Below are 25,313 nucleotides of genomic sequence, written 5' to 3' on the forward strand. Positions count from 1 at the left end.
CTGTGTGTTTGTGTGTGTGTAGTGATGATGGGTGGGTAAGTGGGGCAGTTGTTGCCATGTTCACAGTGCAGCCACTGAACTGTTTCTCAGATGAGGGTGTTGACAAGCAGCAGTGGTGTCAGTGGTTCCCCTGAGAGGCACACTTACCGCAAGAAGCTAAAAGAGGGAAGCAGGTAGCAAGGCTCTTCCCTGGACCCTTCTATAACTGGGCCACTTCAGGAAGCTGTTGTCTACCCAGTTCATCAACTCATCACTAAAATGACTTCCCAGAGATGTGTCTTAGTTGATGCTAGTTCTTACCGTGCTAACAGTTACGTTTAACCACCACATTCAGGTTGGTAGGTTTTATGTGGCTGGAGTTTATGAATTCCTTATGTACTTTGGACTGTAGTCCTGGATTGTCTTTTGCAATCAGTACATTTCACGTTTTTTGCATTTATTATAGGAGAAAAACATTAATTTTAAGGAAGAGTAGCTTTAATCATGACTCTCAGGTATCTGCCCTTTGGTATTGTATCTGAAAGGTCATCACTAAAACTTCCATAGTCTCCATTTCCTCCTAAGTGGGCCTATAGTAAGTGGTTTGCATTTAAACCTGTGACTTAAGCTGCATGGAATTAACATTTATGAAGGCAGAGAAATGTTGTACCTGTTTGTTTTGCATGTGATTGTTCAAGGGATCCAGGACTGTCATTTACCCATTTTATTAGCCTCAATTCTTTGCTAAAGACCAGTGGACTGACTTATTTCTGTCTATTTCTGGGCTCTCCTTTGTGTCCCACTGACCTGTTTGTGTAGTCTTTCTAATACCTTGTCCCTACAGGTGTGAGTCCCCAGGCTATATCCCTCATCTTTGTGTTAGCTGTCCAGGGGACTTTGCTTCCACCACATAAAATTTAAAATTAGTCTTTTGTTCAGACTGAGTGTCTTATCTCAGGCTGATGTAGGATTTACTAGGTAGTCAAGGATGAGACCTTGACATCTTGACTTTCCTGCCTCTACCTGCAAAGTGCCTGGGTCAGTCTCTGCTGTGTGTGTGTGTTAGGGAAGCCACTATACAAAGGGAAAGAAATGCCCAGTTCTAAGTCAGTGTTTTGATATTTACAAGAAACTTACTCTACTGACTCTATATTGAAGGCTGGGAAGGGTAGGTAGGTATCTCCACAGCTTCGAGTCTTCCTGCATATAAACTGTGAGGCGTCTCCCTTCTAATGGGCTAAGTGATGGGAGGAGGGAGAATAGAATCATGTGATTTGCTTGGCTGTTTTCCAGTTCCCTGGAGAGAAAACCTCCTAGCTCTAAAGCAGGTAGTGAAAGCCAGATGGATGGCTAGGACGGAAGTGAGGGTCGATGGTGAGATATGCTATGGCCCTAAGGCTCCACGTTTCTGCCACACAGTGCGTTTCTATGCAGTGCTGTACTATGTCCATGGAGCCCATGGCTAACAGGAGTGGGAGGATCAAGGTTTACAGCAATTACATGACAGAGGAACAAGAAGTATGAATTAAAATTTAAACAAGTTTTGTGTGCACCAAACTTCATTCTGTTTGACCCTGTCATCTCTGGGTGACTCTGTGTTCTCACTACAAGTGAATTAGGAGAACACTGCTAAGAAACAGAAGTGTGAAGAGGTCTGGAACAGGCCTGGAAGCACTAGCCAGAATAGGACACCTGCTGGCACCATGATTCTTGTGCAGTCACTTCTACCTGCAGGGTTTGTTGTTCCTGTGAGTCTACTGGCCCTATCAGCCAGAGGACAAATTCTAGGTCTTGGTACAGGACTATGGGGCTAGGGATGCAGAGGGTACTGCTCAGTCCTGCAACTGGAGTTGTAGTGTGTAACCAACTGCTTGGACCTTTCAGAGAGCCAAGTCTCAAGGTAGGAACAGCTCAGGATGCTCTGGGGTGAGACTAATGATGGCAGAGCATATGCATGTATGTGTGTGTGTGTGTGTGTGTGTGTGTTTGTGTGTATGTGTGTGATATGTGAGATAGATAGAAGAAATAGACAAGTAGATAGATAGATAGATAGATAGATAGATAGATAGATAGAAAGATAGATATTCCTTAGGTGTGAGTGTATGCCCACAATAATGGTCTGGATTGCATAGGCAGGGAAGGAAGGGGCTTCTGAGCACCAGCCTGGGTCTCTGGAGGAGCCATCTTGGGTTCCCTCTTGGAACTTGGTCATTAGGGTATTGGGGCATCAGAGGATCTGTATTCTTGGATGTGTCCTTCCCTGCCTACATCCTTGTGGGACATTGGACTTGGATGCTGCAGTGAAGGAGTGTGGGTCAACCTGGAGCAGGTGTAGCATAGTGATAGTAGAAATGCCATTGTGTGGGTGACCCCATCTGAGCAGCCATATGCATCATCATCTGCTTCCCTTAAGGCTCTCGGCCTCAGGCACAGCTGATCATGTTCAAGCTCCCCTCTACTGTTCTTCTCCTCCCTGAGTGGGGGCACAGTCACAGGCAGACTCCTGGACAAGCTGGTGTCTTCAGCAAAATGGGAGCTACACCCAGAGTAAGCACAGAGAAAGGGAGAGGGACACAGGAAATCCCTTTAGATAGGGTGAGGACCGAGTGAGGTGCATCAGGCTTTTCTTTAAACTACTTATTTCCTCGAGCACTGGGCTTAGCTCCATCACATGTTCAGGTGCTCCTTCTCTTCTCACATAGGGCATTTTGTATTTCTCTTTGTCCAGCTTGCACCTTTCCATAATAGATCTGCATAAGGGTTACCACCAACAACCAAGTGCTACAGTCAATACTAGGCTGTTTTGTAATTGCCCATTTTACACCATTCATCCAAAAGCCTTCAATTGGACAAGGGCAGAAAGCTGCCACAGTCTTTAACAAAATATCTCAAGCATGGTCCTCAGGCCGCTCAGGGATATTCTTCCCTCTGAAGTGGAGCTGGGCTCTCATTATTTACATCACTGTCAGCTGCTGTCTTCCCTGCTCCTACTTAGATGCACATTAAATCCCCTTAAAGAGTTCAACCACATTTCTAGTCCAAAGTCCTAGAGTTCACATTGGGCCAACAGGAAGCATATCTCCTATGAACTTGTCCCTGCCCCAAAATCAGCCTTTACTCATGCAAATATTATCCAACAGGAAAACCAGTCTCAGGAGGAACTACAAGCTACCCTCTCCTGGCTACAACACATCCAATATGTAGCGGATCTCCTTCCCATAATGACCCATCCCAATTCCTCCCAATGCTTTTTCTGTGCCTCCCTCTCCCGACCATTATTGACTGCCGTTCCCATTAAGTTTTCACTTTACAACCTCCATGGACCTCTGTCCACCAGGAAAACACAGGACATTCCTCTCTTTGACCTACCCCCACCTCTTTGCCTTGTAAGACCCTCCTCGAAACCCCATCTCACATGTGCTCATGGCATCACCATTACCAAATCAGTATGTGTTAACCCTCCTGCCCTCCTCTGGTGCAAGGGCACTACAGGTGCCTGTATCTACCCTCATTTTCAAGGCTCCTGCGCCCCTGTGATTGTTGTTCCCCAGGTTTATCTCTACTAACCTGAAGAGCTCGCCTTGCAGATGGGAGGAAGCCAAAAGAAGAGAGAGATCTTCATCCCTCTGCTCATTGGACTAGGCCTTGCTGTTTCACTTGGTGCTGCTGGAACTGCTGGGGCAGCCCTTGTCCAAACACAGCATCTGGCTGACGACTTCCAGGACAAGCTTGACCACGCAATGGTCTCTACGACAGACAGCCTTGAATCTCTTCAAATCCAAATAACCTCTTTAGCAGGAGTTGCTCTCCAAAACTGGAGGGCCCTGGACTTGACTGTTGAACTGGGGGGGGGGAAGGGACTTGTGTTTTGCTGGGGGAGGAATGTTGCGTTGATGTCAGTGAATCTGGGCTGGTAGAACAAGATGTACAAATGCTCGAAGAGCTCTGGGGAACCTCCCAGCTTGCTATACTCCCAACACCCCTACCCCTTTGTATTCTAACCCCTTGATGGCTTGGATTCTTCCCCTCCTTGGCCCCATACTAGCCATTGCAGCCTTGCTGCTCTTGGCACCCTGCCTCATTCGGTTTCTAAAGCAAAAAATGAGTAACATTGCAACGGTAACTACCAATCAGGTCTTGGTTCAGTATCATTTCCACCACAGGAGACATTTATTCTAATGACACCTCTCTCTCCTTTATAAACGAAAAGAGAGGGAATTGTGCAGCGCTGAGCTTTGAGAGACAGCCAGGTGCCTGGTCAAATGAGCATTTGAATCCCAGAGAACCCCTGGGATGGAAGACGTTCAGCTCTGTTCCTGGGCCCCTGGCTCTCTCAGCTTCTGCCCTTCACAGCCCCTCCCACAGACAGAGGTCTATGGGTCATTGGGTCACATAGGAATAGTGCCCAGGCTCTCCCCACATGCATATGAGGCATCCCCAAAATCAGAGAGAGAAAACAAAACAAAACAAAACAAAAACAGAGAGAGGTCTATAGGTCATTGGGTCACATAGGAACAGTGCCCCAGGCTCTCCCCACATGCATATGAGGCATCCCCAAAATCTCAGACCAAGCCAATGGGATTACCTGCTGCTAAAATCTTAACCCACCCCAAACTGTATATATTGAGCTTAATTGAGAAGTAAAGGCATGCAAGAATCATCTCCATTGTCCAAGAGCTTCTGTCGTGGATCCTCCCCTCTTCACCAGCTAGCTGGGGCCACTTACCGACTCAACGAGAGCTGTTAACACTGGGCAAGACATCTACTCTCTTTCCCCACTACCTAGCTGGCACCTCCCGGCTTAGCAAAGAGCTGTAACACTTCAGAAGACGCTGGCTTTCCCGAAGCGCCTTTGGGGTTCTCTTCTCTCTGCTGCAGAGACAGTGACAGAGGCAGCAGCGGACCTTCGCTGCTGACACACTACCCTGGACTACCCGCGGGCAAGGGCAGTGGTAGAGACAATGGCTGTTTGCATCCTGACCTCTGCCAAGTCAGAGATTTTGTGGGACCCAATCTGGAGCTGGTTCCTGCACTTTTGAACCCTTAAATCCCATACCCAGTTACAAGCTTCCTTCAACAAGTCCACACCTACTCTAACAAGGTGACACTTCCTAATCTTTCTCAAACAGTGTCCCTCACCACTGACTAAGCATTCAAATATATAAACCCATTTGTGTCATTCATGTGTAAACTACCACACAGTCCATTTTCACAGATATGATTTTAATATGTGCACATGTTCCTCTGCTCTCAACTCACACCCATAATCTCATAGGGCCATAGGGTAACTCCTTTCTTATTTCGAGGAATAAGGATTTTATCATTCTTTGCTGGATGGGTGGTGCTGGACAGATGATGGAGCCCTTTATGGCAATGCATAGGCTGAGAGAACCCTGACTTATATAGTATGGAGTCACTCGGAGCAGGACACATGTGATTCCAACAGTCACAGTGTTAGTGCTCAGTCAGCCATGCTGTCTTTAGGCTCACTGATGTCTCAGTAAGTCCTTGGAGTGTGAAGGGGTGAGATGCTCCCTTCTTGCTATGGGAATAAGGTTTGGAGACACAGTGGGAAGGGTGAGTGGAATTGTGGTGATATAACTGCAACCCCTGTTCCTGTCATTGGGAATGCTTTCCTAGGATCTTGTCTGTCCTTTCTTTACCCCTCCACCCAGTGTTTAGTTGTCACCTTTCCTTCCCAATATATGTTAACAGTCATCCTGTAGTAAAAGACATAAAGTACATAATGTGATAACTTTCGATGTCTATGACTCAGTCTTCAGTCAGGATAAGGAACAAACCAGTTCCTGACTTCTTATGGCCTCAGGTCAGAGACTAGTCATTTCAGTTGTTCTGGGGTCCTCAGAGGACCTGGAATTCTGCAGTGGATGTCCATTCCATTCAGACCCCAGTTAAGGACCTGGCCCCTGTCTTGAGGAGACATCTTGGCATCTGGCATCAAGACAAATACCTTAAAGATTAATGTGTTCAGTTATCTGAGGCACTTGACAAATTAGGTCCTGTTCTTAAGCTACTCTCGTTGTTGAATCTCTTTTTATTCCAAGTGAAATTTAGTGAACACTGTTTGGTATGAGCAAGCCAGGGACCAGGAAGTGTGCCTGCCACAGTCAGCAGGAATAGGACATAGGCTTGGAGATGTGAGTCTCTGTGTAAGTGAGAAGCCTGGTGTGTAGGAGCCTATGAAGTGAGTGTGTTAGGAGGAGAGACACTGCAGAGGAGGCCCAGCCCCAGAAGTTGGTGCAGTGCAGGAGGTAGAGAGGACTCCCACCAGAGAATTTAAGCCTGGAGTTTACACACAGTGGTGGCTGGTTAGCTATGTGGCCATGGCTGCTGTGTGAAATGGCTTCTTAGAAAGTGCAGGCTCCTGGGGAACGGAACAATCAAGAATGTGGGTGCTTGTTGGGTCTCCCTCTTTGCTCTGGGTGTCCTCAGTGCTTGACAAGAATGCTTATTGAATATTATGCAAGTGATAACATGGTTTGCATCCTGGGTATCCTGTAGTTTTTTTTTTGGCTAGTATCTCCTTATTAGTGAGTATATACCATGTATGTCCTTTTGGGTCTGAGTTACCTCATTCCCAATGATATTTTCTAGTTACATCCATTTGCATGCAAAACTCATGATATCCTTGTTCTTAATAGTTGTGTAATATTCCATAGTGTAAATGAATCACCTTTTCTGTATCCATTCTTGTAGGGTTATGGGGTCCAGTGTCCTCTTCACCACAGGGCACAGCCACTGAGGATGCTGGATATGGGGAGTTTGACCACACTTAGCTTACACCATCACTGAGCGGGTGTTGGGCAGTAGGGAAGCCCCAGGACACCACTCCAGGGGTGGTGAAGCACAGTCTGAGGTAAGGGGCAGCTAGAGCTGATTTGGGTTTCAAGGCAGGGGCCATCTGGTTCCCAGGCTCTTGGGAATCCAGCCACCATTGGGAGCTGTGTAAGAGCTGAGAACAGAGTGGGACCTGCAGGCTGGATCTAGGAAGGGGCTGAGGGGGAAGAGGGGAGCACTGGCTGGCCCATCAGGAGAGTCCTTGGCTTATCGGAGGCAGCAGCAGGCTTGGCTTGGTTGCAGCCATGGCTGGGGGCACAGAGAGACCTTTAATGGGAGATTAGAAGGCAGCTCTGTAGGTGAAAGTCATCTGTGTGGGTCCCCACGGTGAATCCCTATGAAAAGAGACAGTCCATGGTTTTAAGGCATATACTGTCATATGATGGAAAGTGAATGTGTAAAACCATACCCCATTTCTCAGGGTGGGCCTGAGGTTAAATACCTTTTGCAGGGAGGAGTGTCTAGGAAGGAAAGCTTATTGGCTAAGCTTTCCAGTCATTTAGGTACCTCATTAAAATGGAGGTCTGTCTTGAGCCTATATGACCTCTCATTCTTTACATGTAGAAGGGCTTGGGGCATTGCCCTTAGGTGACTGATGACCACAAACCTATGGGGGAATGCAGCTCGTGACAGGGGCCTGGTGCACTGGAGCAGGCGAGGTGCCTATAGTCCCTTCAGGATTTCTGGAGTTTCGAGCCTTAGCTCAACTGTGAACCAAGCTACCTTTGATCCCACACATTCTTCTATTGTGGGACTACCGGGCTGTTTCCAGCTTCTGACTATCACAAATAGGGCCTCTATGAACATAGTGGAACATGCCCCAGTGGCATGATGGTGCATCTGGTGCATCTTTTGGGTATATGCCCAAGAGGGGTCTTGCTGGATATTCAGGTAGGTCTGTTTCCAATTTTCTGCGGTACCTCCAGACTGATTTCCAGACTGGTCATACCAGTTAGCAATCCCACCAACAAGGGAGAAGCATTCTTCTTTTTCCACATCCTTGCCAGCATGTGTTGTCACCTGAGTTTTTGTTCTTAGCCATTCTGATTGGTGTAAGATGGAATCTCAGGGTGGTTTTAATTTGCATTCCTCTGATCACTAAGGACTTTGAACATTTCTATAAGTACTCCTCAGCCCTTCGAGATTCCTCAGTTGAAAATTCTCAGTTTATTTCTGTGGTCCATTTTTAAATTGGGTTAGTTTTCTGGAGTCTAACTTCTTGAGTTCTTTGTATATTTGTGTTTATAGCCCTCTATCAGATGTAGGGTTAGTAAAAATATTTACCCATTCTACAGGTTGACATTTTGTCCTATTGAATTGACAGTGTTCTTTGCTTTGCAGAAGCTTTTCAGTTTCATGAGATCCAACTTGTCAATTGTTGATCTTAGAGCCTGAGTCACTGGTGCTCCGTTCAGGAAAATTTTCCGTGCCAATGTGTTTGAAGCTTTTTCCCAGTTTTTCTTCTATTAGATTCTGTGTATCTGGTTTTATGTCAAGGTCCTTGATTCACTTGGACTTGAGCTTTATACAAGGTGACAAAGTAGGTCCTATTTTTTTCTACATACAAACTGCCAGTTAGACCAGTACTATTTATTAATAGTACTTTCTTTTCTCAGTGTATTTTTTTGGCTTCTTTGGCAAAGATCAAGTGTCTGTAAGTGTGTGGTTGTATTTCTGGGTCTTCAGTTCTATTCCAGTGATCAACCTCTCTGTCTGTACCAACATCATGCTGTTTTTTATTGCTATTGCTCTGGAGTATAGCTTGAGGTCAAGGATCATGATTCCCCAAATGGTTCTTTTATTGTTAAGAATTGTTTTCACTATTCTGGGTATTTTGTTTTTCCAGGTGAATTTGAGAGTTGCTTTTTCCACATCTTTGGAGAATTGTGTTGGGATTTTGATGGGGATTGCATTGAATCTGTAGATTGCTTTTTGTAGGATGGCCATTTTTCTATGTTAATTCTACAAATCCATGAGCATGGGAGATCTCTCCATTTTCTGAGGCCTTCTTCCATTTCTTTGAGAGACTTGAAGTTCTTATCATACAGATCTTTCAATTATTTGGTTAGAGTTACCCCAAGATATTTTATATTATTTGTGACTATTGTGAAGGTGTTGTTTCTCTAATTTCTATCTCAGCCCATTTATCATTTGTATGAAGAAAGGCAACTGATTTATTTGAGTTAATTTTATATTCAGCCACTTTGCTGAAGTTATCAGTGGTAGAAGTTCTCTGGTTGAATGTTTTGGGCTGCTTATGTATAGTATCATATTGTCTACAAATACCTTGACTTCATTTCTGCCAATTTTTATCCCCTTGACCTCCTCTTGTTGTCTTATTGCTCTAGATAGAACTTTGTGTACTACATTGAATAGATATAAGGAGAATGGTCATCCTTATCTTAGCCCTGATTTTAGTGGGATTGCTTCAACTATCTCTCCAGTTAATTTGATTTGGGTGTAGGTTTGCTGTCTATTGCTCTTATTATGTTGAGGAATGGACCTTGAATTCCTGATCTTTCCAATACTTTTAACATGAAGGGGTGTTTTATTCTGTCAAATGCTTTTTCTGCATCTAATGAGATGATCCTGTAAGTTTTTTTCTTTGAGTTTATTTATATAGTGGACTACGTGAATAGATTTTCATATATGGAATCAACCTTCCAACCCTGGGATGAAGCCTACTTGATCATGCTAGATAATCTTTTTTATTTGTTCTTGGCTTCAGTTTGGGAGAATTTTATTGAGTAGTGAAATTAGTTCTCTTTTTTTGTTGGGTTTCTGTGTGGTTTAAGTACCAAAGTAATTGTGGCTTTATAGAATGAGTTAGGTAGTGTTCCTTCTGTTTCTATTTTATGGAATAGTTTGAGAAATATTGGTATTATCTCTTCTTTGAAGGTCTCATAGAATTCTGCTATTTTTTGGTTGGGAGGTTTTTAAGTGACTTCTTCTATTTCCTTAGGGCACTTGGGCCTGTTTAGATCATTTCCCGGCTCTTGATTTAACTTTGGTATGTGGTATCTGTCTAGAAATTGTCCATTTCATTCAGATTTTCCAGTTTTGTTGAATATTGACTTTTGTAAAAGGATATGATGATTTTTAAATATTTTTTCAATTTCTGTTGTTATGCCTTCTTTTTCATTTCTGATTTTGTTGATTTAGATAGTGTTTCTGGGCCCTTTAGTTAGTTTGCTTAGGGGTTTATCTATTTTGTTAATTCTCTCAAAAACCCCCAGTTTTTGGTTTTGTTGATTTTTTGCATAGTTCTCTTTATTTCTGTTTGGTTGATTTCAGCTCTGAGTTTGAGTATTTTCTGCTGTCTGCTTCCTTTGTTCTAGAGCTCTCAGATGTGCTTTTTAGTTGCTACTGTAGGATATGTCCAATTTCTTTACAGGGCACCCACTCCTATGAATTTTTCTTTTAGCACTGCTTTCATTGTGTCCCATAAATTTGGATACTTTGTGTCTTCATTTTCATTGAATTCCTGGAAGTCTGTAATTTATTTATTTTTTTTTATTTTTTTCCCTTACCAAGTTATCACTAAGTAGACAGTTGTTCACTTTCTATGGGTATGTGGGTTTCTTGTTGATTTTCTTGTTATTGAAGACCAGCCTTAATCTGTGGTGATCTGATATGATGCTTTGAATTATTTCAATATTATTGTATTGGCTGAGGCTATTTTGTGACTGATTATATGACCAATTTTGGAGAAGGTTCCATGAAGTGCTCAGAAGAAGGTATAATCTTTTGTTTTAAAGTGAAATGTTCTGTAGATGTCTGTTAAATGTGTTTGGTTCTTACTCTCCTTGTGTTGGGGTATTTCTTTAGAACCCTCTGTAGGGCTGAGTTTGTAGATACTGTTTGAATTTGGTTTTTGTCCTGGAATATTTTGGTTTCTCCATCTATGTTGATTGAGAGTTTTGCTGGGCTGGCATTTGTGTTCTCTTAGGGTCTTCATGACCTCTGTCCAGTCTCTTCTGGGTTTAGTGTCTCTGTTGAGAAGTCTTGGGTAATTCTGATAAGCCTGCCTCTATATGTTACTTGACCTTTTTCCCTTGCAGCTTTTTATATTCTTTCTTTGTTCTTTGCATTTAGTGTTTTGATTATTATGTGAAAAGTGGATTTTCTTTTCTGGTCCAGTCTATTTGGTGTTCTATAGGCTTCTTGTATGTTTATGGCTATCTCTTTCCTTAGGTTGGAGAAGTCTTCTATGATTTTGTTGAAGATATTTTTGGGTCCTTTGAGCTAGAAATCTTCACTCTTCTCTATGCGTATTATTTTTAAATTTGGTGTTTTTATTGCATCCTGTATTTCCTGGATGTTTTGGGTTAGGATTTTTTTATGTTTTGAATTTTTTTGACAGTTGTGTCAATATCTTCTAAGGTATCTTCTACACCTGAGATTCTCTCTTCTATCTCTTGTATTCTGTGGTGATGCTTACATCAGTAATTCCTGATCTCTTTCCTAAGTTTTCTATATCCATTTGTGTTTTCTTTATTATTTCTATTTCCACATTTAGGTATTGCATTGCTTTGTTCAATTCCTTCACCCATTTGATTGTGTTTTCCTGTATTTTTTAAGGGACATATTTGTTTCTTCTTTAAGGGTTTCTACCTATTTGCCTGTGTTTTCCTCTGTTTCTTTCAGTGAGTTACTTATATCTTCTTTAGAGGACTATGTTATCTTTATGAGATAGTATTTATGTCAGCTTTCTGATTTTCAGGTATGTTGAGTTATCCAGGGCTTGCTGCTATAGGAGAACCAGGTTCTGATGACACAAAATACATTGGCTTCTGTTGCATATGGTCTAGCACTTGCCTCTTGCCATTTTGTTATTCCTGATGTTAGATGGCCTGGGTGTCTCTGTCCAGTGCCTGCCTCTTGTGTTCCTGGGTTGCTGCCAGTCTCCTGGTAGGCCTGTGACCTTGGCTTTAGCAGACCTACTGTGAGGCCTTCAGATTGTGGGGTCTTCAAAGAGGCAGACAAGCTGCTGATTCATTGCCCTGCTGCAACAGGTCTTTTGTGAGTCCTTTAGACTGTGTGGTTTGTTGTCCAGTTGCCCTGTATTCAACCAACCTCTTGGAGGCCTTGAGAATGTGGTGTCTTCAGAGGAGCAGACAAGCTGGTCATCTGCCTGCCCAAAGGATCTTTATATATTCAGAAATTGTTTCTGCCTCCTCCACCCTCACAGTGTGTCTTGTTCCTGGAGGCTGGACATTCAAAGTGCTTATTGATTGCATTTATACCCCCCCCTTTAGATCATGCATCTGGGGTCACATCTGGGGCATCTTGGACTCAATTAATGTCACAGAGAATCAAACTTATGTTTTTTTTTTTTTTTTTTTACTGAGCATTTTCTATTGGCATTGCGGCTGCTCTTACATTTAGATTTTAATCACTTGTTTCTCAGCTTCCTTCCTTTCTTTCTTCCTTTCTTCCTTCCTTTCTTTCTTTCTTTCTTTCTTTCTTTCTTTCTTTCTTTCTTTCTTTCTTTCTTTCTTTCTTTCTTTCTTTCTTTCTCCGGACAGGGTTTCTCTGTGTAAATCTGGCTGTTCTTGAACTCACTTAATAGACCAGGCTGTCATTGAATCAAATACCCACTTGCCTCTACCTCCCTGGTACTATGATGAAAGGTATGAACCATGATTGCCTGCCCTGTTTCTCTGGTACTTACCAGTTAATTTCCTGATTTTGTTAATGATTTCAAAGAATTAGCCTTTGGTATTTTTTTTTTATTGTGTCTTTGTTTCTTTCTGGTTTGTTTAGTTTCACTCTTATCTTTATTGTCTATTTCCTTCTTTGGGGGTATAATTTTTTCCCCTTTCTGTTTGTAGTGACATCAGAAGCTAGCCTGGCTGCTTATTGGAGACTTTTTCATTGTTTTCTTGATTCTGAGCCTTTGTTCCTCCTAGGTCGTCAACTTGGCTGTAGGTACTATCCTCCATTTTTCTCTTGTCTGTGTCTATTTCTTGTCATATTAATTTTAACATAAATGTTTATTATGGTCTCAGTGTCATGAATGTTCATTTATATATAAACACTGTGTTATCTTTTCTTTTCATATCTATTTCTTTTAAATTCAGTATTAAAAATTATGAAAAAATAACCCTCAAGTCTTAAGCTGTGCAGCCATTGTTAGGTGTTTGGTTTCTTCTCTTCATGTTTCCAGTGCTGACTTTCCCTCTCTGTGTGTGGTCCCAGTTACCTTTGATCCTTTATACATGTATTTTCATGTCTCATCTCTTTATATGTTACATGCTCAGTGACTATGTCATCTGAACAAGGTTTCAGGAACCAAAGTCAGTGCCCAAATTAGTTTTACAGTATAATACTTTTAAATCAAAATAAAAAATTCAGTCATATCTGAAAACTAAAAGTACTTTTGGACAATTTTATAGAATTTTCAGTAAATCCTATTGAATTAAATGTTGCTTAAAGAAAAGAATACATAGGTACTCATGCATAGGTGGGAATATCTGATATTGCTAAGCTGCCTTCTGACTTGGCTGGTGGGTGGATCATGCATAATACCAAGGAAAACTCCAGAAGAATTTTTATAAAAATTAACTAATGGAAGCTAAACTTTCTATGGAAATTCAGTGGTCCAAAATATCCAGATATTTAAAAGTCCCAAAATAATTTAAAAAACAAAAGCATAGCTTCCACAGCCGGCACTTGAGACTCTGAGCTTCCCTCCCTTTACACCAGCACTGATTTTGTGTTCAGACGCACTCTCAGTATATAAACAAAGCTATATACTTGAGGTTTTCTTTTATTTTTTCATTAATTGCAGTAATCATGTATATCCTGAGCATAAATCCTTTCTAGTCTAGATACAACAGTATGTTAGTGAAGTTAGTAAAATTAATTATTAGAGTGGAGGACGTCTACCATTTCTAATGCCCCTGGTCTGCAGTGCAGGTCTCCTCTCTACAAGGCCAGAACTGAGTACAGTTCCAATAACTCATTAGGATGAGCCACATAACTGAGGTACATGTCAAGCAGCCATCATGTATAAATTACCTAAGGCACTCTGTCTTTAACAGACACCAGCTACTAAGCATGGTACTGTATGAATGCCATTAGACCAGGTAGATGGCATTCAGTAGCAGCTTCTTATGAATTGAAACAACATTTTTCCCTCCAGGAGAGAGGGTAAGACTCCCAAGACTCATATAGAAACATCACATGTTTAAAAAAGAAACTCACAATTTCTTAAAGGCCCCTGAGTGTCTGGAAAGTGTTATTCCCAGGCTGCAGAAACCCCAAAGATCATCAAGGAGCCAATTCTGATGCAAGTCATACAGGAGCCTTTTATTACCAGCTCTAGCAGGGACTCTTACCATCACCAAGGCAGTGGGATCAAAATGAAAGCCCTGAGCTCAGGGAGGCACAGCTTTTGTAGGGAACACTACACACTCAGTAATTTTCCACATAAGTCAGCTTCTAATTGGTTAGTATTTTATACTCATTTTCATGACAGGAACAGATAGGAAAGGTTACAAAGTGGTTACAAAGGTCAGGCCTCATGACTGTTGAGTCATTTATCATCAAGGCCACTTGCACCCCCTTAGAGAAACACAGGCTTTTCCTGATTGTTTCTGTGGAAGATGGCTCTGATCTCCTACTGAGGTCTTTTTCCAAGGACTAAGGAACAAGATACAATGTTGGGCCTGCATTCCAGAACTAGGTGAAAGGTAGGAACATGCTAAAGGCCTTCATTCAAAATGGAAGTCTCACCTTCAACCTTTTTCCAGTTCCTAAGGAAGCCCAATCATGGGTTCCTGAGTTGGCCTAATGGTAGGCCATGGTCATATGGTCTCTGTTCCTCATTGTTATTACTATCTCACCTTGAGTGCCTGAGCTCAACATATTGGGAGCAAAGAACAACTGACTGGATAGCTCCAAGCCTTTCTCACACAAAGGCAAAAAGTCTGTTTAAAATGCAGAATCCAAGGGTAAGCAAGAAAAGTAAGATGAGTAGAGGGCACAATAGAATCACTATTAAGTTTGTGGGCCAGGAGAAACACTTAAAGATAGACTTAAATGCTGGGATTCTTCTCACTCTTACTTTCTTTTTGCAAATTCCTCTCATACATTGGCCATGGACTCTTTTACTACCCATAAAGGGTCAATGTAGAAACAATGTTCTTCTTCTAGGGAGGGACATAGACCAACTCACTGAAGGAAAACTAGGTCTAGGCATCTCCGGTTCTTCATTACCACCTCTGCTAAGGATGACAGGGATTCTTGTAAGTGTTATATATAGTTTTCTAATATATATATATGTCAATGGCCATTCTGAGGCTGGAATAATGTTGACTTTGGATTGCTAGGAAGCTATCCCCATACCTGCTCTTGCCACTTCTAGACTGAGAAGTACAACACAGTTACTGGTTCTTGTCTCACCCAAGTTAGGTCCCTTCCTAAACTTCAGAACATTTCTTTACCAGTGTGGTAAATTATCCAGGGGACCAACTGCACCAATACACAGCAATCCTGTGTGCTATCAATGACACCAGTGTGTGCACAGGATATGTGGTCTATAGAGCATGCCCACCAAACATCCATAGGTGGGATAAGATACATATGGGTGGAACTACTGACCTTGACAAAGAAGTTGCATAGGGAAGGCAGAGGAATCAATGTAGAGCTCTGTATGCTTGGCCTCGTCAGGTCCCTGCTAGAGAGTTAACCCAGGCCTCTGTGGCCTCTGTTGTCTCTGGCATTTAGATGAGTCAGTAGATCAGCTATATTTACTTTCCATTGCTGTCTATTCATAGTAAGGGATTTGGGGGGAAGTGTTATCACACAGCCAGCAGGAGCAGGCCAGATCTGATCCAGAGGCATTGATAACATTAAAAGACCAGTCTAGTAGATTTATTAGGGGATCTTCATTTTTACTAGTTGTGTCAGGTACTCTCTTGAAGGTCTGTGTTCTGGTCATGTTGGGGAAGTTGTTAGCCAGAGCTTTGGGGGAAGTGTCCTAGTTGGTCTGGCTGGAAGCTGGAGGGCCTGCTTGGATCCTATTGCTTGAGGTGGAAAAAGTGGCTGAGTTGTAAGGTAAAAATAGTTCCTTCTCCATGAGCCCCATTATCCAATCAGCTGCCCTCACCCTCTTTCCTGCCTCAATGAAAGTCAACTTAATGAGCTTACACTGGGGGTATTGGGACTTGCCACAATCAATGCACAGGAAGCTTGTCCTTCCCATGTTTACAACTTTGGGCCCCCTGACCACCTATGGGTTCCTATCTACCTTAATATAGTCATTTTGGATGGAGTGTGTTCAATATAAATGTCCCATACTTTTGCATCCCCAAGATTTATAGAAAAAGTCAGCAGGGCTCATGCACTTGTTCTTTTTTGCTCATTCCATGGACAAATATAAACATATTTGGGAAACAGCTGCTACTGGCTATAGCTCCAGAACAGTGGGTGCAAGTCAAAGTATAGTTCTTGATACCATTTTCAGGGGAGCCACCCTGGAGGTTTGATGAATGACTTCTCCACTGGGTACATCTATAAGTCTCCAAGTTAAATTCAGGGGCTGGTGCATGTCTGAGGATGATGATCATACAGTTACCAACACAGCTAGCAGAGTCAGGATTGGGATAACTTGAGCTTGAGTGGATTTTCAGGATTTTTGGAGGCTTTTCATGTCTGGCTTGGTCCTTGGAGGTCTTCTTTCATGGCAAAGGAATCAGCTGGTGCGTGAGTATGATGGATCCACATCACCACTCCATTCACTTTCAGAGTCATAGGCATTGTCAGGAACATTAGGTAGGGCCTTTCCAGCTTGGTTCCAAGGTCCCTTGGTAGTCTCTTTGGACATAGACCTAGTCACCAGGCCAATAGCCATGTAGTGTTGGTGGCAGATCTGTCTCATACAGAGTATGTAATTTAGGCCAAACGTGTTTGTGTGACCATTGAATGCCTTGCAGATTTTCTAATAGTGGTTGATCCTCAGATTTAGCAATGACCTCTGCCTGCAAATTGGGAGTTATAGGGGGAGGTACACCAGATATAATTTCAAAAGGGGTAAATCCCATTTGATAGGGTGAATTGTGTACCCTATAGAGGGCAAAAGAATGAGAGCCATCCAGTCCCTGCCAGTTTCTAAGGTCTCCTTTAAAGTTCTATTCATTCTTTCTACATGGCCTGAACTTTGGGTTTCTAGGCACAATTTAATTTCCAACCAATCCCCAATGCTGTGGCTAGACTCTGACTCACTTTGGACAAAAAAACTGGTCCATTAGCTGACCTTATTAACTGAGCAAAACCATTCTTTGTCAAAATTTCTTCCAGGAGGTTTTTCACCACCACCATTGCAGGCTCACCTTTAGTGGGAAATACCTTAGTTCATCCTAAAAATGTGTCTACAAACACAAGGAGATACTGATACTGACATTTCCCTGGCTGTATCTTGGTAGAGTCAATTTCCCAATAGGCTGCAGATCACCTTTCCCTTAGCCAAGTTCTTGGTTGCACTGAATTTTGAGTGGAGTTAGTCAGCCAACAGCTAACCACTACCTTGTCAATCTTGAAGTTGACAATTTGAATATTAACCCTGGCATATTTAAACAAATCTTCCATTTTCCTGGTCCCCATATGGGACTCCCTCAATGACATGAGGAGTCATGATCATCTGTTCCTGCCCCAAATTCAATTTGTTGGCATCTTTTACTAGTTGAGTAACAGCTGCTATTATTTGGAGGCTGGGTGGCCATCTGGTGGCAACAATGTCTAATTTCTTTGATAGGTAGGCCACTGGGAAGTTCCAGGGTCCTAAGAACTGGGTTAGGACCCCTTTGCACATTCCCTTTCACTATTCATCTATGAATAAGTGAAAAGGATTGGTAACACCTGGGATTCCTAAGTCTGGGGTTGACAATAGGGCCACTTTGAGTTTCTCAAATACATTTTGCTGAACCTTAGTCTAGATGAAGCTGGATTGTTCCTTTGTGGCCTTGTGTAAAGATTTAGCTATTTCAGCAAAGCCTGGGATCTATAACTGACAGAATCCTGCAGTCCCTAGGAACTTCTGAACCTCCCTAATGGTCCGAGCAATGGGAATTTTCAGTACTGTTTCTTTCCTTGCTTGAGATAGACATCTCTTGCCATCCCTGAGGATATATGCCAGGCATTGTACCTCTGATTTACCGGAGCTCTTATAAGGTTGTAAGGAGTTGTTCAGTTCCTCTTAGACATTGTTCCTGTTTCTGTGCAGTGATGAGTAAATCATCCTCACATTGTAATAAACCCACTCAATTCTGGGTGCAAACCTTGGAACTCACCCACATCTTCATGTAGAGACTCATTTAAGAGGGTTGGGGAATTCTTGAAGCCCTGTGGGAGTCTGGTCCGTGTCAACTGCCTATTTATTCCTTTTTCTGGATCATACCATTCAAACAGGAACAGCTCCTGACAAACAGCTCCCGACTTTTCATCTGGCTTGTTTCCAGTTTGAGGTTATTATGAATAATGCTGCTATGAACACAGTGGAGCATGAATCCTTGGGGTATGGTAGTGCATCTTTTGGGTATATGCCCATAAGCAGTATACCTGAGTATTCAGAAAAAAAATTATTTCCAATCAACTGAGAAATGGCCAGATTGATTTCCTAGAGTGCATGTACAAGTTTGAAATCCCACCAGCAATGGAGGAGTGTTCCTCTTTCTCCACATCCTCACCAGCATCTTCTGTCACTTGTGTTTTTGATCTTAGCCATTCGCATTGGTATAAGGTTGAATCTCATGGTTGTTTTGATTTGAATTTTTCTGATTACTAAGGATATTGAACATTTCTTTAAGTGCCTTTTGGCCATTCAAGATTCCCTTGTTGAGAATTCTCTGTTTAGCTCTGTATGCCATTTTTAATTGGATTATTTCTGTTGTTGGAGTCTACTTTTTGACTTCTTTATATATTTTGTATATTATCCTTCTGTTAGGTGTAGGGTTAGTAAAGATCTTTTTCAAATCTGTAGGCTGCTGTTTTGTCCTATTGACAGTGCCTTTTGCTTTATAGAAGCTTTTCAGTTTCATGATGGTCCATTTATCAATTGTTAACCTTAGGGCTTGAGCCACTGTTCAGGATATTGTCTCTTGTACTAATGCAGTCAATGCTATTCCCCACTTTTTGTTTTTATTATATTTAGTGTGTCTGGTTTTATGTTGAGGTCCTTAATCTACTTGGATATGAGATTTGTTTAGGGTGATATATATGGATTATTTAGATTTTTCTACCTACATACATCCAGTTAGATCAGCCCCATTTGTTGAAGATGCTTTCTTTTTTCCATTGTATGGTTTTGGCTGTTTTGTCAAACATCAAGTGTCCACACCTGTTTGAGATTATTTCTGGGTTTTCAGTTCAATGCCATTGATAAACCTGAACCAATACCATACAGTTTTCATCATTATTGCTCTGTAGTAAAGCTTGGGGTCAGGGATGGGATTCCTTCAGAAGTTCTTTTATTGTTTTAGCTCTCTTGTTTTTGTTTGTTTTTCCATATCGAGTTGAGAATTGTTATTTGAAGCTCTTTAAAATATTGTGTTGGAATCTGATGGAAATTGCATTTAATCCCTAGATTTCTTTTGGTAAGAGGACCATTTTTTTTGCATATGTTTTGCAGATAACTGGCCTCAGCTGGCTTTAATCCCAGGCAGGTGGATCTGAGTTTGGGCCAGCTGTGGCTATAAACAGAAACAATGTCTTAAAACAATCAAAACCCTGGTTTGTCATTTATATCCTCTTCATGGAAATCATTAGTAAAAGGTGAAAGATTCATAAAATCTGAAGAGAAACTAGAGTATGATATTACTGCTCTGCTGAAAGAGGAGGAGGACCATTTTCACTTCACTAATCCTACTGATCAATGAGAATGGGAGATCTTTCCCACTTCTGAGGTTTTAATTTCTTTCATCAAGGACATGAAATTCTTGCCATAGAAATTATTTACTTACTTGGTTAGAGTTATACCAAGATATTTTATATTATTTGTGGCTATTGTGAAGGATGTTGTTTCCCTAATTTATTTCTCTGACTGTTTATCATTTGTATAACAGAAGACTACAGATTTCTTTGAGTTAATTTTATATCCAGCCACTTTGCCGAAGCCATTTATGAATTGTTGGAGTTCTCTGGTAGAAGTTTTTGTGTCACTTTTGTATACTATCATATTATCCAAGAATAGTGATACCTTCATTTCTTCCTTTTTAATTAGTATCCCCTTGATCTTCTTTTGTTGTCTTTTTGTTCAAGCTAGAACTTCAAATACCATGTTGAGTGGATTGACAGAGAGTGAGCAGCCTATCCCATCCCTGATTTTAATGAGATTGTTTCAAGTTTCTTTCCATTTTATTTGATGTTGGTTATCAGCTTTCTGTATATTGCTTTTATTATGTTTATGTTTGTGTCTGGAATCATCACTGATCTCTCCAAGACTTTTAACATGAAGGGGTGTTTGATTTTGTTGAAGGCTTTTTCAGCATCTTATGAGATGATCATGTGATTTTTTTCACTTTGTTTATATAGTGGATCAAGTTGATGCATTTTCATGTATATTGAACCATCTCTGCACCCCTAGGATGAAGCCTACTTGATCATGGTGAATGATGTTTTGGATTTGGTTTACGAGAATATTATTGAATATTTTTGTTTTGGTATTTATAAGCAAAATTGGTCTGAAGTTCTCTTTCTTTGTTGAGTCTTTGTGTAATTAAGTATGAGAGTAACTGTGGCCTCACTTTTGGCTGACCTGGAAGCAGTTGGAGCTGTGTGTTCTGGATTCAAGCAGGTCTCCTGTGAGGCAGGCAGAGCTGTGGGGTGTGGTGAAGTGTGATGATCTGCAAATGCAGGTGAAGGTGATGACCAGAGGGAGAATGGTGCTCTGAAGGGTGGAGCAGAGCCCCTGACTATTGGGCTTGCTAGTGTCTCAGCAGGCTAGTTTACAACTGTAATTTGCTACTGTTATAATTGTAATATACATATTTTCAGAGTGAGATTTGCTAAAAGGATGTAACCCACACAGTGAGAACCACTCAACTACAAAGTATGAATAGTATCCTTAAATGTAGGTTGTTTAGTGAATGTACATTACATACTGAGCCAAAAGATGCTCAGTATGGGAAAATGAGTTCATGTTGGAGTCAGGAGCAGGAGGGCTGGGGACATAGGTTCCATCTCCAGTTTTGGATAAACTTGTGTGGTGTGCATAACTGTGATCACAGCATTTGTGTAGTAGAAACAAAAGAGGTTCCAGGCTGTCCTACGGAGTGTGCTAAGGGCAGCCTGGGAAACATTACAACCTGCACTGAAACGGACTGGTAAAGAGTTGGTGGTGGAATGAGAAAAAAGAGAAAGAGAGATTAGAGGAAGAAGGAGGATAGGTAAACATAAAGCTAGTGGAAGGAGAGATGACAGAGAGGAGGGAGAGGGAAGAGAAAGGAAATGGAGCAAGAGAGGAGAAAAGAAGGAGAGACAGGAGTGAGAATGCCCTAAAACAAAACAGCCAGGTGTGGAGAACTTGTGGAAAGGCTGCTACTTAGGAAGGAATGAAAACTGAAGAAGAAGCTAAGGATGGAGTTGGGGGACCGCATCAAAGGCAGGCTGTAAGCCCAAAAGAGACAGCTTGTTCTGCACTGGGTTTTGGTGGCTAATTCTCACAGAAAACAAGATAAGCAGTCATGGCTGCCCTGGTGCCAGGGTAGCTGTGTTAGAGGCAGATGGGGATGATGACCAAATGGGATAAAGGCCAGAGCTCCTGACCTGAACAGATTTTTAAGTGTTTCTAAATAGGAAGCCCAGACTAGGTGATGAGGGTGGGTGAAGGAAGTCATCAATATTTTTGTCCCAGAACAAAAGTTTGGAAAGTTCATTAAGTAAATAGAGATTCCTTATTTATTTTATCAAGAGATAAACTTCCAGAACAGCAAATGTAGCAAGATGGAGTGACCCAGCACTCACTGGGAAGTAGCTCAAGTAAATAAAACATGTGAGGCGCCTGGCAAAGTGGAAGAAGAATGATCCATAGGAACAAAAGTGGTGTGCTCTGGGCATTATGGGATCTCATCACTGAGGTAATGATGTAAGATCTGTCCTGTCAAAGAGGATGATGTTTTTTTGTTTTGTTTTTTTTTTTTTTAAATGAGAGACCAAAAACATTATCTCTATCACTGTCTCTATTTATCTACATAATGATGGAGATACAGATGATATAGATATAGGTACATATAGATAGATGGGAGCCAACAAAAGGATAAATTTTCATTTTCATAACCAAATTAATCATTTACATTCTTTTCTTATGCAATATGAAATTAAGTCAATATATGGTGTAAAAGATCTTTGTGATTGAGATGGCAAATTTGTTCATCTTATGATGCTAAAGCAGGCGTGAAATTGTTACAGAATGCCAGCAGGAGTCCAGGTATGTTCAAACCCCAAAGCACACAATACCATCACAATCACCTTGTGTCAGGTGAATATTTTGAGTAGCCTTCTCAGTCATTACACATGGCAGTGATGATACAAAGAGAGGCTAGATCACAATCTACCTTAGCAACATAAAAAGGGTATTCTGCTGTGGCCATTACTAACACCACAAAATAATTTTTGAAAATTAATTCATATTTGTAAGTATGAGATTTGAAGCTCTACAATTTCAGAGTGTGCATAGTGTACATGAATCCACAATATATCACAGCTATTGAGAAGGTGGTATTTCTTTGCCTTTTTTTGGTATAATTTTGAGAACAACATTTTAAAGACAACTAATAGGATACTGGAAATCTGTAAACAGTGGGGTTTTCTTTAATAAGTAAAATGAATACCATACATACAATGTGTAATACAAGCTTTAAGGGTTTTTGCTGCATGGGAAACCAGGTCTCTGCCACAAATTGGAGCTGTTAATTATCTCCTGAGGAGGAAATTTCCATGGAAGTCCTTGTAGAGGTTCCTCCTTATTAAAGCAGGTACAGAACTGGTAAACTTTTCTTTATCCTGTTTGGAGATACACACACACACACACATGCACGCACAAAGACACACACACACACACACACACACACACGTGTGTGTGTATGTATATGATATATATATATATATATATATATATGCATTCTTTAATCTCTCATGATGAGAGGTAAGAGGGTAATCTGTAGGAGTGGAGTAGCAAATCCTGTTTGCAAAGGCCCCATGGCAGCATTCAAGTCTTGTAGTAACCATAATTTTTCTGATTTTGTTGGTTTGGTGAGAATAGGAGGATTCCAAAAACAGTTGGAGTGTTCTCTATGCTCTGCATCCAGTTCTTGCTATAGCATACTTTCAGATGGTCCATTTCCTTCTTTTGTTGGTCACTGATCAATCGAAAGTAGAAAATCAGACAACATGATGCTTAAAAAAATCACATTTAGGTTGATGATGCATTACCAGTGATCATTCTAATAAATTTGGAAACCCTAAACCAATTTGTGGATTTTAGCAGAAAATCTGGAGGGTAACATTAAACCATCTTCATTTTCCCCAATTTTAGGGCCATGGGTACCTAAATTCTATTAGAAAATAGAGTAACTTCCACTTGAAACAACAAATCTCTTCCCCTTATATCCTGTCACAAATAGCTCTATAGATTCTGTATGTCTTTTGTGACTTCTCGATACTAGCATCTCAGAACCCTGTGTTTTCTCCCAGTTGGGAATTGAATACCAGTCAAAGTGGAGGATTGTGATGGAGGATTACGCCATTTGTATCCAAAATCGAAGTTAAAATAGCAACATCAGCACCAGTGTTATGAAATATGAAGTGATGGTATAATGCAACAGAGGGAGTTAGGCAGTGCCTGGCAGGCCCCTGCCAAGGTGTCCCACTGAGAAATTATGTCATATGACAGGCATCGTATACAAGGTTTATGTAAGAAGGAAGGGAAATGGTGACCTGGAAAAATGTTGGGCCCCATTTTGGCCCTGGTTTGGGCCTTGAGGACAAACCGAGCCTGGCTCAAGTTTCTGTGGCCTTGTGGGAAAGCCCAAGCCTGGCTTGAGTTTTGAGATCTGTCTCAATCACTTCTGTATGGGGTGACTCAGCAAGACCTGTTTGGCCCTGCCTCTGCCTTGACATTGCTGATGTAAAGCTTTGCCATTGGCCCTGTCAGTCACCCCATACCCTCCGTCATCCTTCCCTGCCTCCTACATCATCTTATTCCACCCAACACCCCCCTCTCTGTGCTCTAAATTTATGTAAGTGAGAGGCTGATGCAATAAAGTTGAGTTCCTGCTTTGGCAAGACTCCCAGCTTGGTGTGTTTCTTTTGGGCCTTCAACACTGGCTATCCCACTCAGCCCTGGAGAGACCCGGACCTCTCTCCTCTCACCTGGACTTGCTGGCAAGGACCTGACAGATTGGTGCCCCATGTGAGGAACTTCTCCCTCCTTCTCCTGATGGAAGAATGCTGACGGGCTAAATCAGTCTGCAGGTGAGTGTACTCCCATAAATTATTGGACAGTGCAAGTCTAAGCCTGACCCGACACTAAAATCCTTGAGGGTCCTGCTTAAAAGCAGGGTTCTAACCCTTTCTGATAACCAAGCCCTCCAAGCTTGGGGATGCCTACTTAAGTTTGCTCCTTGGATCCTGCAAGTAATCTCTTTGACTGGGACACCTGGGACTGCGTTGAGCAGCTCATTACCCGAGCACAAAAGGAAAAGGGTGAGATACCTCCCCTGGGGATGCTCTCTACCACTGTAGCTCTGAGGAGCTGCTTTCCACCCCATCCGGTGGAAAAGAAGAAAAAGGCCAAGGAGCCTCCATCTGCCACCGAGGCGTCTGAACCACTAGAGAAACCAAAACATAGTCCTTGTGGGCCATCGCCCAAGGAACTTCTTTATCCCTTTTTGGACCCCTTTGACAGTGCTCCTTGGCCGGTCTCCAAGCAGGCGATAAAACCAGCCTCCCCAGACCTCTCAAACAATTCTTTTCAGAGTCCCTCTGTGTCGCCCACTGTCGCCTTACAATAGGGAGGGGTTCGGCACCCAGTATGCCATCAGCCTTTACCCAGTGAATGTCAACCCTGGCGGTAATCAGCCAGCTGTTTGGTATACTTGGGACCTCCAAGAGATTAAAGAACTCAAGAAGGCAGTGGCTGAGGATAAGCCAAACTTCCCTTGGGCTGAGACTATCCTTGAGGATCTGGTGCACCAGGCATGTGTCACCAGAGACTGGAAGGATTTGTCTAAGGCTATCCTTTCAGGGCCAGCATACCTTAAATGGACCGCCTACTTTCAAGAAGAGTGTCGAGTTCAGGGGGAGCAGAACTCAACCTCCAGTCCCCGTCACTGCTGGTATACTTGCTGACACAGCTGAGCAGTACTCCACAGGCATCCAACAAATGGCCATTCCCCTTCCTTACCAAGATCAAGTTCAAGCCTTAGGCTTAGCAGCCTGGAAGAAGTTCGATGAAGGGCCTGCCGAATCCCCAGTTT

The 25,313-nt window shown here is 42.0% G+C and overlaps 1 protein-coding gene across 2 annotated transcripts in view; it reads left to right on the forward strand.

Moving 5' to 3' along the window:
* Nucleotides 1-25,313, forward strand: part of LOC117711165 (histo-blood group ABO system transferase 1-like) — a 68,263-nt gene that overhangs the window by 253 nt on the left and 42,697 nt on the right. The gene's annotated exons all lie outside the window — the stretch shown is intronic.

Source organism: Arvicanthis niloticus, chromosome 6 (assembly GCF_011762505.2).
Source record: "Arvicanthis niloticus isolate mArvNil1 chromosome 6, mArvNil1.pat.X, whole genome shotgun sequence".
Taxonomy (NCBI): domain Eukaryota; kingdom Metazoa; phylum Chordata; class Mammalia; order Rodentia; family Muridae; genus Arvicanthis; species Arvicanthis niloticus.